Raw genomic sequence first — 16732 nt, 5'->3', positions numbered from 1 at the left:
GAAGTTAAATAATTTTCCCAAAAAACTTGCCAAGAAGGGAGGATTCAAGGTTTAAACTCCAAGTTGTATGGCTTTATAATGGGCACACGGCTAGTTCAGACCACTACAGAACTCACAGAAGCATCTGAAAAGGAAAAAATCATACTTTGTCATCAGGCAAATTCAAGTAATTGTCCATTAATATGTCCTTCGAGTAGAGCCAGGCCATTTTGCTGAGGCACCTCAAATTGCCCAGATCGAGTCACTATAAATTTTCTCTTTCATAGATAACACTGATAAAGTTAGGACTTACACTGCTAGTCCAAACCCTCTTTTCCTCTCTACTGATGAAAGGGAATCATGTCTATAGAGTGATGACGAATATCAACATTGTCAAAATGCAGACAACCTAAGATATGACATCTATTTTTCATCAGGAAAAGAAAAATAAAACTCATACTGCTCAGTGACCATTTGTAGAAATTCATAAAGATATTCTCACATTGCCTAAAGCAGCACATGACGTTTTCTCCCCTCCCTTTTTTTCAATGCCTCACAACAACCAATGATAGGAGGAGAGATTTATTTTCGCCCAAGGATTCCGATGTCAGTCCATCATGGTGGAGAAGGTGGGGAAGAGTTCATGGTGGTAGGAACAGGTGGAGGAGACATCTCACATCACAGTGGACCAGGAAGCAGGCAGTGGTCAGAGCTAGGGGCCAACCTAAAATCTTAAAAGTCCTTTCCCAGCTGCGACCCCCTCATAAAGGCGCCCCAGGCCCCAGACATCACCACCCAATGTGGAGAAGTGTTCAGAATATGAGCTTGTAGGGAACATTTCAGATTCAAGCCATACTTAACTTCCAGCTCATTACTTGGATCCTACTCATTGTCTTTAGCAGTAAAATGGGGTAAAACAACCTCTGAAAACATTCATTTTCACAGGTATTTTTAGATTGCCTATCTTGTTGCTTTTCAAAATGCATATATTTAATATTTATTGAGAGATCGCTTGATAAATGTTGACTCAACCTACAAATGTGTATATATCATGACCGTTATGATAACTCTTGTAAAACATGTACTGTTTCTACCTATATTGCTTAGTTGAAAGATGTGCTGTAGAGAGAAATGAAATACTTTCTTAACACTCACAGAGGCAGCAGTTAGGCGGAGAGGCAGAATTCAGGTACAGAAACTAGAATCCAAGGACCATCTGAGTGTGAACTCTAGAAGTCATTCACCTAGGCACTAGAGATAGGTCCTTCCACTTCTCACCAACATGGAGCAAGATTCCAAATAAAATAGTATCCCAGAGACAACAAAAGTTTTGGAAAATGTTGGCATGACTACAGCCATTCAAATCTTTCGGGTAGTGAGCTGGCGTTTCCCTAGCAACCTGTGGCATTTTCCATCTTTTCCTGGGGCTAAGTGGCAATAAAGGCAAAAAGGAAAAAAAGGAAAAAAAAAGAAAAAAAGAGCTCTATATGACAAATTAATGGCAATGAGGGGTCAGATAAAATCATTTGATGTACGGCCTCCGTCATTTCAGTAGGGTGATCTTCAGATAGTGTAATATATGTGGGCCATTAGAGCATAACTTAGGATTTTACTAAATCTTATTTACTGTGTTTTAAAACTCAGCAAAACTTTTGAGATTAAAGACTTCAGTGGCAGGCATTTCTTAACAGTAAGTATGATGATAAATACATGTCCACAGTGGCAGCCGGTCTGGAACATGACTGGGATTTGTTTACACTTGTGAAATGTTTAAGAAAACATTTTTTCCTTCAGATTTCTTATCTGGAAAGAACAGGGTGATAAACTTTAGAGGTTTAGGGGAGAATGACTAAATTGATACACTTAAAACTACTCCATATGCAGGAAATGTTTATCAAGTTAGGTCTTATAAACTGAATTTGAATGAAAGTCTTTAGCTCTCTACTCACCCTTTAAAAGTTATGAAGATGCTGTTGGTTTTCCATGTAACTCATTATATCTGCTAGAAGTTGGGTGTATCCTTTATACTGAATGTTTGCTTCATGCAATGGTTCTTTCTATATATAAAGCAAAATCCTTTCAATGAGTAGAATGGGTAGAACTTTTCCAAACAGTAATGTTTTAGCTACTTTTGCATCACTGTAACTAAATACCTAACAGAAATGATTTAAAAGGAAAAAACAGGTTTGTTTTGGCTTATGTGTTCAGGGGGATTTCAGTCCATCGTGGTAGAGAAGGCTTGATGCTAGGAGCAACTCCATCAGTGGGGGTATGCTGTGGTGGCTGTTCATGTATCCTGGGCCATAAAGCAGGGAGTGCAGGTGAAGACCAGGGACTGGGGTAACCTTCAAAGACCTAGGAATAGTGATCTACTGCTGGTAGCCAGATTTCATTTCTTAAAGGTTCCACAACTTTCAAAACAGTCTTAGAGACTTGGGACTGGCTATTCAAAACAGGAGACTATGGGAAACATTTCCCATTCTAACTATAACAATATATTTGAAAACAGATTTAGTCTTTCCTGACAGTTCTCTTTGATGGCTAGTTCTGTAAAAATCTTTATTACCCTTTAAACAATAAATTTTGATATAAAAGTTCAGAAAGGGAACTGGCAAGATGATTCACCAGTTAAGAACATTGGCTGTTCTTTCAGAAGGCCTGGATTCGAATTCTAGCACCCACATGGAGGCTAACAACTGTAGTAACTTCAGTTCCAGGGGCTCTGACGCCCTCTTCTGTCCTCTGTGGGTACTGCATGACATGCATGCACTTACATACACGCAGGCACAACACTCATACACATAAAATAAAAATAAATAGGGGTTGGAGAGATGGCTCAGCAGTTAAGAGCACTGACTGCTCTTGCAGAGGACCCAGGTTCGATTCCCAGCACTCACATGGCAGCTATGAACCATCCTTAACTCCAGTTCCAGGGGAATCCAAAGCCCTCTTCTGACCTCCGTGGCATGCATGGCATGGGTGCACTCACTTACATGCAGGCAATATACTCATACACATGAAATAAAAATAAATAAAATATTAAAAAAATGAACCAAATTTTTTTAAAGTTCAAAAAGAAACCTGTGTCCCAATAACTCTGCACTGTCCTGACTCAGAATCACTTTTTCCCCAGCAAAGTTTCTGAACCATAGTTATTAAATCTTAATTCTCCACATATATAATCATTACTTACTTTTTAACATTCATCAAATGGGAGGGTTTTTTTTTTTGTTGTTGTTGTTGTTCTCTTTTTTATCTGAGACAAGGTTTCTCTGTAGCCCCAGCTGGCCTAGAACTTGCTGTGTAGGTCAGACTGCACTTGATCTTCCAAAGATACCCTGCCTCTGCCTCCTGAGGATTAAAGGCGTTGTCCACCACTCACAGCTCAAATAGAAGCCTTTAATTGAAATTGTTGTAACGATTTATATTCTTTAATGTATTTTTACTGTAATCTTTAGTCAATAGGTATTTTAACTGTTCAGAAGAGTTAATGGAAACACGAAATGTGAGGTGGTAGATTAGCTTTCTGTCCTATAATTTGTAATGAGACCCATGACATTTGAAAGTACAACACGTGTACTTTCATTTTTTTTACATGCAAATTTGTAAAAATAAAATCACTTGTACACAGACAGATATCTCTGTATTCTTATACTTCTGAAGAAGAAAAATATAAGTAATTTCCATTAAATAGGATGAATTTATGGTCAGTTGTATAGGTTACATTATTAAGATCCTGCCTTTTGTTCTTAGGATGATGCTGCGGACAAATGTTTGGGGTGTAGCGCAATGGCAATGTTACATGAAACTGAGTCTTTTTATAAGTCTTGCTCAATTTTTTCCCTCAATACCCAAATATTAAGGTTTCTCCTGGTGGAACGATGTTGTTTCAAAGAAGAAACAGCACAAGAAGTGGAGATTAGCTAAGAGCAAGGGCTATGGCTTCCCACAGCAGGCCTGTGATAGACTTTGACTAGTTTTCACCCTGCCAATCTAATTATCTTCATCTGTATGGCCAGAATCAGAATCGTATTCATCTCCTTGATTTAAAGTGAGCATTAAATTGGACAACACATTTAGAAGCACATAGCACACAGTTAACATTTATTAAGCTCACGAAATTTCTCAATATTTTAATACTGTGGGCCTTATCTCATTCAATGGTTACTGCGACCAAGCACCAGTGAGATATGCTGTGCAACAGTGCTTTGCTCCTCGAGACAGGGCTGTGAGGACCATGGGTTTGTAGGGCATTTAGAAAACTTGAACTACATATGGCCATGAAGAGCCAGTTTTCTCTTGGTGTTTCAAGTCAAACAAGGCAGAATTAGAGGACTAGAGGGTAACAGAGGCATCAGGTAATTATCACAGGCACAGAAATGTGAATATTCATGGTAGAGAGACAGTGAAAAGGTAGATTGCTTCTCCTCACTAGATTATGTTTTTTTCTCCTGCTATGAAAGTCATTGATGTCTTAAGTTTTACCGAGTAAAACATAATTTTTCAGCCAAACGTGGTGGTTCCTTTACCTGGAAGCTCACGGGTCCAACACCAACCTAGGCTACATTGCCGACAGTCCTGGCTCCAAACAAAACATGTACTTTTTAGAAACTGAAACCTGTGTACATACTCAACATTTATAATCTATCACTCTGAGCACAAAAGACACATTTGAAAGCAATGTGATAAACTAAAAATAATACTGAAAAGAAGAATTTATTCAGTCAAAATGGAAGCAAAGTGTCAAATACGTTCTCCGCTTTCTGTAGTGCGCCTCACTCATTTCCTGCGCTTTGACCCCTTCAGTCCTCAGCAGGTCACAGTAAAACATCAGTAAATATGTTAATATCTATTGTCGCTATTAGTCAATGTGCCATAATTCCCTCCTCCATGTCATTTAAATGTAAGGACAGAAATTACTGAAAATGATACGCAAAATGAACTTATTTGAAATGCTCACACAGCTGACAAAATGCCATATTAAGTAAGTAGAAGTTTTTTGATTCTTTGGGTGAATTGCAATTATAAATTTCTTGCAATTAGTACTTACACATTTACAATAAAAATAGCAGTACTTTTTTTTTTAATTACCAAACTTCCTTAAAGAAAAGATTTCTTCTTATGACTCATCAAAAGGATTGAAAAGCTAGCAGGCATTGAAATGGAATTCAGCAAGTGGTTTTAAGACTGAACGATCCCAAGAAAATTACATACATTAAATATCAGTCAGTTAATATAAATCTGGATCCAAACCTTTTAGTGGATGTTTTTCACACGCTGCAAAGCTGTTTTACATAAAAGTAGTGATGAACTGGCATTATTGACATACAGGTCATATGCTTTATATATTGCATGTTGGGATTTTGTAATGTATATGAGTCAGACATTTAGGGAGAAAAACTAATAAAATATCTCAGAAATAATGGAAAATTTGGAAAGTGAGGTTTTCACAAAGATTTGTTCGAGTTATTAGTTCCAAATGTAATGTAAAAGAAGTAAGGCACATATTTATTTTTAAATTAAAAGTAATTAAAATTAATCTTATTTTGAAAGTATCTACTGTAATGATTGCTACTATTCAAGTATGCTAAAGACACGTTTGAGGTCCAGGGCTTCAAAATTTAATTGTGAAATCTAAACTCTTCACCAGTGGCTCCAGTAGAGGGCACTGTGCAGGATCCCACACCCTGAAAAGTCTTTTTCCTGCCTTTGGATCATTTTCTTAAGCCATGCAGGGGCTCCCTCTGCTGTCTTTTTAGACCAGAAAACAAGTGTATCAGTGCACTGACCCTAAATCTCACAACCCTCAAATTATAATCTAAGGACTATTGCATAATATAGTTTCAGATCAACTTAATTTCACCACCCATATTCCAAAAAAGGTAAAAAAAGTAACTTAAATATGTCTATAAATAAATCCTAACAAATGTTATTTCTTGTAAGAAAATTGGATAAGCAGGTCAATGAAAGTAAAATGATAGCTGCATGTCAAGAGGAAAATGAATCAAGAGAGGAAAATGAAGTAGAAATGGAAACTAAACAACTGCAATTAATTACAACCTCAAAATACGCAAGCCTGTATGTGCTTGTGTACATTGTGTGGGCGCCTGCTGCGAGGGGAGAGGAAGAGGGAAGGGAGGGTGAGGTCTGTTTGACCCCTGCGACTTTTCATCCAGATTGCTTTTATTACAGTTTTTTTTAATTTGTACTTAAAAAATTATTTATTTAATAACCACATAATTAGAAGAAGCATTTCATTACAGCTTTAACATATTCAGTAAAAATTTCCCGAGCAAAGACGCATCTCTTTCAAAATTGGCTGTAAACTCTTAGGTTCACAGCTGAATTAATACAGTTATACAGTATTGAACTCAGTATAAGGCCTGTGAGACATAAAATTGAATGAGGTTTTAACTGTTAAAAGAGATCTCCATTTCATTTTAAAATGTACTCTTTCATACAGAAAAACTCATTTTTAATGCTACTAACACTTAGATGTTTGCACCTGCGTCTCTAATCTCTACGTATCTGATTATTACTAAATCACAGTCAGTTACTTTCTGAGATCCTTGGCACCTGAGCATGGAAATCATTAGGTAGATTCCAATGACAATGTTTTCCACCTCTACTAATTAACATGAAGCAAATTTTTATGTTCTTCTTCAAATATAACATATTTTAAAAATTTGTTGATTTTTTTTGTTTCTGTATTTCATATATAACATCCCATACAATCTTATTCATCCATATACCCCCATCCCAAATGGCACCTTCCCATAGCACCCCCCCCCCCACTGGAGCCCATATACTCTGTCATCTCTGTTACTGTCCACTGTGTTGTCAGCACCCCAGCCGTTCCCAAGTGCTTGTCAATCCCATGAATCTAGTCAGCCTATCTAGAGTTCCTTGTATTGGGAAGATCAGCTGTTCCTCATCTAGCAGCGATCAGTTGTCAATACTCCTTTAGATAAGATTGGGGTCTGCTGTTCATTTTCCCAGTTCTATCCTGGGTTACTGTCTGGGAGTCTCTTGGGCCACCCTGGCCAACAACTCAAAGGAAGGTATCTCCTGTTTGGCATTGTTTCTTGTTATGTAGCCTTTAGCTACGCACATGGACTCTTAAAGAATTATATTGACTCCATTAATCTTTGGTTATACTTTCCTTTTGGATGTTTAAGGCCATAGAGTTGGTCTAGATAAACCAATTTTTACTCTTAAGGTCATTTGAGGATCTGTACCTCAGGGGTCACATGGGCTTGGGAGGAGCCCCTAGCTCCTTTCTTTTACCAGTTCTGCCTATGTGAAGGTAAGTCAAAAGTCCTGCTTTTGGGTGGCTTCACTTGGAAGCGTGGAGGAAATGTTTCCCTGTGTTGACCCTCCTCTTTGTAGACTGGACACTGGTTCAGGTCCATTTGGTGGGGTCTCCATGGCCTCCTTGATCAAGAGGACAGGTGACTCACCACAATTACAGGGCATTTTGGGAGATGGTCATAGTCCCTTGGAACTTAGTCGACCTAGGAGGGCAAGGAGGCAAAACTGTCCTTTATGTCCCTCTGACCAAATTAGGCCTCAAAGTTACACATCCAAGAAGGTTAGTTCCACCAGGCTGGTACTTTTAATTACCATGTGCCATGTAGATAAAGCTTGGGCAAAGACCAAAGGTTCTGAGATAAACCTCGCCTGCAAAATCAAACATTCTCAGATAAACTCTGCCTAGACATATATTATATTCCTTGAGCTAGTTGTATGTATAATTTGTCAGTAGGTTGTTCCATGAATATGGTTCCTTCTGTTTTTTTTTTTTTTAAACTAGCTAGGCATTATTTATCTCTCTCAATGGCTAACCTGTCCACCATGGTTTCCCCTGTTGTAAATGAATCCAAGGAATAATATTTTGTGAACCTTCTATCAGTTTACCTAACAGGATGAAAATAATTGGGTCCATGTGTTTTTACATGTGCAAATAACATACATATTTAGATAATTAAGTTCATAATGATTATTTTAAAAAATTTATTTTTATTATTTTTACTTTAAGTGTATGAGTGTATTGCCTGCATGTATGTGAGTGCACCCATGTCATTCAATGTCACAGAGGTCAGAAGAGGGCGTCGGATTCCCCTGGAACTGGAGTTAAGGACGGTTCTTAGCTGCCATACGGGTGCTGAGAATCGGACTGCAAGAGCAGTCAGTACTCTTAACTGCTGAGCCATCTCCCCAGCCCCAGTTCATAATTATTTTTAATTTTCATGTTAAATAACACAGTAATTGCCCAGAATGTATTCCTTCCCCTGCTGTGATCCTACTACAAACTGAATAATGTGTATTTTCTGTAGCAAAGCAGTTAGCAAATTAATTTCAAACCAGTGCTGTAATTTATTCTTACCTGAATTTACTTCAGTGTCATGTCAATAAATGAAATTATTTTGGCCTTTGTACTTTTAAGGAAAACACAAGTTATGGTTTCAATAAAAATTGTGAAAATTGTACAAATGATGAAACCTATCAGATTTTCATAGTGAATGTTCAAGCTCTAATATCACAAGTGAGTCTGTGCAAGGCTTTGAGTACAATCTTAAATAAAACATGCATGCATAAATGTACTCACATGTATGTACACGTGTGTGTGTGCAGGCCTGCACACACACACACACACACACACACACACACAGACCAATTTGTCTAGTTTCATGAAATTTTCGTCTTATATGGAGATGTTCTTTTTACCACAAACTCCGCTTTATGTGTAAAGGACTTCTAGGAACTAAATTTGGGGAAAAAAATCATAAAACTGTTATAATGACTTTCTTACTATTTCACTATTTTGTAGAAAACAAAATGTGAAAGGAAACAGAGAAAAAGATTTTGGAAATTAACTTTTTAAGTGAGCTGTTCTATTTACCTTATGTTTGTTCTAGGTTTAGGAGGCTGGTTAAAAGCACAGAAGAGAAAATGCTAAGTTTTAATTGGGCAATTTTAGGTAAAGAGGAAACAAATCCTCACTGATAGTTTCGAGTGGGTTTTTATATTAACGTGTTTCTAGGAATGGACTTTTTTCTGCAGCCTGGAATAAATTGTAACAGAAGCTCACATTGCTTTACAATTAATTCACAAAGTAATGGGCTTCACTTACACACGGTTATAATCACTCCGCATGCTGTTTAGTTGCAAGGCACAGTGGAAAACAAGCTATGATCTCACTTTTAATATCTTTTTAGCTGTTAAAATCGATGGGAAGGCCTTCTCACTGCAATTGCTGAATTCCAGACCCTTGCACTCCCCGAGTGTTCTGCTCTGAAAGCAAATAAGGCCCCATAGAGAAGCACAGAGCCCCAAACGTGACACATTTTACTTAAATATTATATGACAAATCACATTGTGTCTTCTGTTTCTGTCTGTCTCTGTCTCTGTCTCTCTCTGTGTCTCTCTCTCTCTGTGGTGTATGCATGCGTGTGAGGTTGGAGGGTGACTTGGGGTGTCTTCTTGCAGTAGTCTCCACCTTGTCTTCTGAGACAGTCCCTCACTGAATAGGATGACTAGACTTGCTGATCAGAAGCCCCAGAGCCACGTCTCCAACACGCCCTCTCCTTCTTCCTACCCGGGAAGTTACAGGAGCAAACCACGACTCTCAGCTTTCATTGTTCTGGGCATCTGCACTCAGGGTCCTGTCTTGCACAGTGGGCGGTTCACTCAACCATCTTCCCTCACCCTCATCACATCTGATTCAAACTAAGAAGCTCTTTTCTTAGATTTCAACAAACTTTTAGCATAAAAGGTCATTCAAATTAGTTATGAATGACTTTTGTGATTTTTAAAAAATATTTTGTTATTTTAAATGAGTGTATTGCCTTCACGTAGGTAAGTGCATCCGTGTCGTGCAATGCCCACGGAGGACAGAGAGGCTGTGGGATCCCCTGAAACTGGAGTTACAGACAGTTGGTAGCATCCATGTGGGTGCTGGGATTTGAACCTGGGTCTTCTGCAAGAACAGTCAATGTTCTTAACCACCGAGCCATCTCTCCAGCCCCTGACTTTTGTGATTTTTTTTAGCATGTCTATTAGTATGTTTTTCTTTAGAATTTAGAAACTGAGAATTTAGAAATTAGGATGTAGAATGTTTTTTTAGCATGCCTATGAGTAAGTTTTTCTTCGGAATTATTATCATTAAAACGGATAAAAATGGACCCACATTTCACGGGGCGGTCTCCTTGCTGTAACTAATGCTGCAGATCTAGCTGCGTGGTCCTCCTGCACTTCCTGCCTGAATCCACCACCATTTGAACTGAAGATAGAGCAAAAACAAAATAAAAAATTAACAACTGTCTGTTGCATTATTTTTTTAGGAATGTCTACACTTCTTGTCAGTGATTTGAACTTCAAAGTGTCTGCTTGCCTCTGTACCATTGTCTGGTGCAAAGCCCTGTGTCCTCAGTCTTTACGAAAATCAGGCACCAAACTTCTCAAGAAACTTTTCAAAGACTTCCCACACACTGCAGCAGCAGATGGCTCCGCAGGTCTTTAGAACCAGGGTAAATTAAACTCAGGCTCACTAAGAATTACCTACTGAAACATTTTGAAATCTCAAGACATTTACTTATTTATTTCGTGAAAATTCCTATAAAATTATCTACTTTAAATATGAGTGGTTTTTCTTTCTTCTTTTTTTTAAGATAAGAGGGATAAGGACTACAGATAATTTGCGTGGATCAAAGTGGATTGGTTTAGCTATCTGTTGCGAGGTTTTGCTTGAATCTTTTACAAAAGGTTTTTGGTTAAGTCTTGCTAGGTCTCTGTTTTGCAACACTAAGCTCTGTGTTATTTATAATATTTTAACAGGGATTAGTGGAAGTGAGGTAAAGCAGTGAAGGTCCACATTTAAATAGCTTCTTCTGGCAAATTTTAGGTAAAAGATCACAGACTGTATTTGCACAAATGGAATGAACTGACAGAGTGTCATCTGCCCTGACTCATGTGTTCCAGCCTTCCTTGTGTACTTTTTCCATGGAAGAAACTTTAGAAAACTGAGACACGGGCTTATTTAGCCCAGCTGCTAACCTTCCTAGTTCTTACCTTGACTGCCATGGTTACACCATGAGTATAATTAGACGTTTTGGAAAACTGAACCCAAATCTGTTCAAGGATTATTTAGCTCTACCGTTCAGTGATTCCAAAGCCTCTAGATGTATCATCACTAGCATGTTCCTCAAGGCATCGGGCCAGCTTTGAAGCTTAGCATTCTGTAGACTGACTGTATGATTTATCCTGTTATTGTACATGATTGTCAGTCCCATAATTAACACACATATTTTGAAGAAACCAATCTTATACACGGTTTAAGATATTTTTTAATTTTTACGTGTGTGTGTGTGTGTGTGTGTGTGTGTGTGTGTGTGTGTATGAGTACAGTTGTTTGTGGAAGTCAATAGAGAGCATCAGGTCTTCTGGAGCTGTGAGGTGCCTGATAGATGTTCGGAACAGAATGCAGGTCCTCTTCAAGAGCCTCATGTGCTCTTAACCACTGAGCCATCTCTCCATCTTTATTATATTTATAATAAAGGTATTTATTATATTTATATTATTTTATTGTATTTATTTATAATGAAGATAATGGCTCTCAAAATAGTTTTTAACATTTTTAAAGTTTCCTTAAACTTTTCTACTCTAGCCACATGTTGGTCACACCTGATTTACCAATACCTAGTAGAGACTGACGTGTTACTTTTCTACTTTGGGGAGCTGAACCTGTTCTGTAGGAATTCTTCCTGTGTGTAGTTTAGCCTGGCTGTTTTCGCTGTCATGGAAGGGCATACATTTGTTGCTCAACTGGCAGATTTTGATATATGAGACATAGCTCTATAGCTTGTGACTATAACTAGGATCACATTATGACAAAGGCTCATATATATGCTGGGTCTCTATATGGATCTCTATAAAATGTCTCAATAGAATGCCTACCATTTATTGTACAACACACACACACAAATACATATATGTATATATGTTTCAAGGACTAAAGAGAACAAGGAAAACATGAGATGCAGCATTCTGGAGGTCAAGTGCCATATCTTGGCCTATCACAAAAAATGCTGCTCAATAAATATTGCTGAAAAAATAATAAATGGAAGAAAACCTGTGATTGTAAAGGCATATGTATTGTTTCTTAGTTTTTGAGTAGCCTACATACACAAAGTGGTCAACATCATAAAATCTGCATTGCGTTTATTTTCCAAAATATTTTTCTGTGCAGAAGAGCTACACAGAAACTGAAGGACTATGAAATCAGTTGTCCCACGATTTCCTAGAGACTTTTTGGAAGCTGACTTTCCAGAACTCAAGTCAGAGAATATAATTAAAGTGGGTAGAGAACATGTACCAATTTAAAGCTAGTTTTCTAGTTACTCAGAATGTCAAGTACTGTGCTAGCTTTGAGATTATTAATTAAAACTTCTTAAAATTGCATGACCAAAGTGAAAATGGTTAAATTCTAGATTAGAAAAAATTTCCAAGTTCCTGACTTACGTGTGATTGCAGATCTAAGAAGAGCCCTCACAGTGAAGCCCCCTGGGCAGCAATCTCAGGTTGCAGGTTTCCAGTGAGGAGCAAAGCTTTGTTTATCTCCTTGATACCAACCTCAGCTTTTAAAGGTACAAGGAAGATAATTGTTTCTTTGTGACTAAATTTGGCATTTTAAAATTATTCATGACTTTACATAACTAGAATTTTCATCTTTAAAGGGCTGGAGAGAGAGCTCAGTGGTTAAGAGCACCAACTGCTCTTGCAGAGGACCTGGGATCGATTCCCAGCACCCACATGGTGGCTAACAACCATCTGTAACTCCAGTTCCAGAGGATCTGATGCCCTCTTCTGACCTCCAGGGGCATTGCACAATACAGTTGCACTTACACACATGCGGGCAATGTACTCATATACAGAAAATAAAAATAATGAATAAAATATTTTAAAAAAGGAAAAGAGAAATAGCTTTTCAAATACGTTTGTTTTTCAAGCCCGTGAAAATGATGAAGATATCCCATTTAGATATCCGTCTCCACAACAGGCACACAGGACAGAATGTAGATACACTGTGTCAGGATATTTGCATATTCACACATTGCATATCTCTTTGCATTTCCAGATTGGCCAAACACATTTCTGCGTGTATGCGCATGAACTCACAGTACCTACTTTTGCAGACACACCCACACATTTCCCCAGTCATCTCTGCCTCACACATTTCTCTTTCCCAACTTCATGGCCTCAAGCATAAACATACCTTTCCTCCCCTGTTTACTGATTTACTCTTCACCTGACAAATATTATCTTGTGACCATGACCTGCTCTCTCATCCTGCCTGCCTTTGCCAACCTGAGAGGCAGAGACTGCCTGAGGTCCTTATCTGGGGGGAGTATCATTTATCAGTGGCAAAGTTTAGAACTTGCACAAGGACAGCCGACACTTGCAAGCACTCCACTGGATATCTGGATGTTATTCCCCTAGTTTAAGCTTAATGACTTCTACAATGCAAAGAAGTTCTCAATCAACTTCAAAGGGAGCCCATTATTTGAGAAGGATATATCTGGATGTTATTCCCCTAGTTTAAGCTTAATGACTTCTACAATGCAAAGATTATAATGTTTCATTTCTCAATCAACTTCAAAGGGAGCCCATTATTTGAGAAGGACTACCATTTGTCCAGAGAAAAGAAATCAATACCAGTTCTCTAGTTTCAACCATACAGCATGTATGTATTTTCTCATGCTTCCATTGCAAAAGCATCCCTTTAACAAATAACTTTTGATATTTACTAAAATTTAGTCAAGGGCAGTCTGAATCTGTAGGAACACTGTGAAGTCCTGGTTTTCACACAGAGATCATGTACACATTTTGATCACACCGTATGAAACTAATAATCAAGAGATATGGTTGAAAATATATATACCATTGATGACCACAAATGTCTGTGTTACAGTTTATGTGGTTGGGCTGCAAACTGTTGCATACAAAGAATGTCCAGCACCAACTAGTTTTCCCAAAACCATGACAAGTGAATTATCATACATCTACAGCAAAAATAAGATAGTTTAATCAAAAGAAAAGTTTAACTCTTGCTGTCTAAGCTAAGATTCTCATCCTTGCCTGGAGATGCCCCTTTCCTGCTGGCTTTAACTAAGTTGTAAACCACCAGTGGCATGTCTTTCTTGTGAGTTCAAGTTTATTGTTCAGGATACAGATTTTCACTCCATTCTTTAGGCCACTTCGTGTTTTAGAGTGAATTTCTGGTGTAAAGATTCCATGGTTCCTCCACATTCCTGACTTTTACGCTAGACGACCTTTGGGCTCTCATTATTGGAAATTGTGGCAGTCAACGAAGGAAAAGTATTTCAATAACTCAGTTTGGTACTGGAGTCGCCAAGATACTTCAGTTCTGTACATCGCTGCCCAGAGGGGTAAACCACGAGAAGGGCACAGATGCTGCTCTCGCAGATCAGACCCATTTGCTGCCCATATTATTAGTTTCTAGGACACATAGTGAAACAGCCCCAGTGATTTTCTAAATGTGCAGCAAATTCATATAAGCTTAGCGCGTTCTTTCTGAGGCTGTGCACTCCACTTCTTCCCTCTCTGTCTGACAATATGCTGCCATGCTATAAAACCCTGATGCCCATTTTCAACGATTAGCTGTACATCAGCATTACCATCACAAATCCACAAGTTTCGCATCAAGCATTAAATGGGATGAATATTGATCTGCTAAAGAGGATTTATTTATTTCTAGCTCTATCCAAAGATCAACTGCTAGCAGCTTTTGGGGGATCTGTGAGGCTCTCACAGCACAAAGCCATCGCATACATGACACTGGACTTGACATTTCAGTTCTGGAAGAAAACCAAACAGTAAATTCAGTGCAATAATCCTAGATAAATGAGATGATCACTGGAAAAGCTGAGATAGTTAAGTGGTCTATCAGAGAAGTCCAACGGATGGTATTGAACAGTTGCTACATAGAATCCTCACTCAAGTCAATATGGTCCTAAGCACCATCATATCAGATGCCAATATAATCACATTAAAACAGTCTCTGCCTCCTGCCCCGTTTTGTTTTCTCTGCCTGTATTTTTATGGACTCAAAAGTGACAGTAAATAATGCACAATGTGACAGAGCTGTAGCGCAGCAATTGTTTTAACATGGACAAATGGTACTGTGCAGGATAACATACATGAGATTCATTACATTGAGTTATGCTCTGTAGTGGGGTAGGCAGCTCCATGTTTACACTGACAAAACACTGCATGATAGGGCATGTCTGTGTAACTTAATGCCAGTCATTTTCATAAAACAAAGAAGGTCAAATACTATTGTAAACATGTAAAGACCTGCTGAGTTGTTTCTCCTCCCTCAATTTAAAATAAATTTTAGCAGATCAATACCTACTCTTTTCTGTATCATGCAAGTACCATATTCACTTTGAGCACAAGTGGATGTTGACTCAACCAAGTAAATGCTCAGCCTTCACATAAATTCACTGTGGCTGCGTCGAGTGCTTGAATTTCAGTACAACCAAAAATTTACTTTTACCCATACAGACATTCGAACATATTTCCACCAAGTTTTAGTGTCAGAGAATGTGGAAATTCACGTTCATTCAGATTTTTTATTTAATACTATTGGGCTAAATACTGTTGAATGTATAGTAGTACATAAATATGAAAACTGAAGTAAACTAAGATGAACTTCTTTATTGTGCCTATATATTTTTTGTTTTTTAAATTTTTGATTAATTTTGTTATTTCCGGATCCATAAATTTAAAAAATGTGATTTATTAATTACCTTAGGGCAACACCTCAAACCTCAAACTTGGAATTCTAGCAAGCTTAATGATAAACATATGAAAACAATTTCTGTAGCAAACCGGTCACGTATGTGCCATTGTTCTATTTACATGTGACAAACGTGCATAAACATTGTCCTATCAGGGTACCAGGTCTGTGGAAATCAGAGTAGACCTGCCAGTTTGCAAAACAGCATTCTAAAGATTAGAGGACAGGCTAATTATCAGAGATGGGAAAGGCTCTTGCCTCCAATCCCATATCTTCACCCACAGACCATGTGCCCACTTGAGTTGTCCACATCAGACAAGTCGGCTGGAAAACTGCCCTCTTTCCTTTGTTTTGTAGTGTCACCATCTTAGAAGAAGAACAGGCATGTTAATAGAGAATGAATGAAAGCTTTAAGCTTAAGCCTTGTCCTCACCAAAGAGAAACCTTCCCATTCAAGTGTAATTGCACAATAATATTTTGCTACCTGATTGTCCAGGGGTCATTTTAATTATTGCACCTCTAGAGCAAGAGGGTTTATAGAACTGAAGGATGGAAGAGAACAGAGGAGCACAGCATGACCAAATATCTTGTTATTTTAAGGTACTAGAGACAGCATAGCAGTTTGTAATTACACTTCTGGAAAAAAGCACTTCTATATTAATTATGTTTCTGGAAACTGAAATCTTATATGTTGTTGTGGGTACTTGAAACTTTTGGTAGCAGATGTCCTCAGAGGAGGCACCACTTACCCTAATTAGAGTTTGTTCACAGACTCAGGGGTTTACATTGGCAAGGCCAAATGATGTTTTTCAGTCTCAACAGGGTCATTGGGACAAAGAAAAACCGGATTAAGCATTGCATATATATCCTGTTTGCTCTCTGATAGTGCTGTTAATTTTAAAACGTGAGTCATCTGGAAATAAAAGGCATATA

The sequence above is a fragment of the Nannospalax galili genome, unplaced genomic scaffold, assembly GCF_000622305.1.
Source record: "Nannospalax galili isolate Female #2095 unplaced genomic scaffold, S.galili_v1.0 scaffold216, whole genome shotgun sequence".
Taxonomy (NCBI): domain Eukaryota; kingdom Metazoa; phylum Chordata; class Mammalia; order Rodentia; family Spalacidae; genus Nannospalax; species Nannospalax galili.
Note: the sequence above shows the minus strand (reverse complement) of the source record.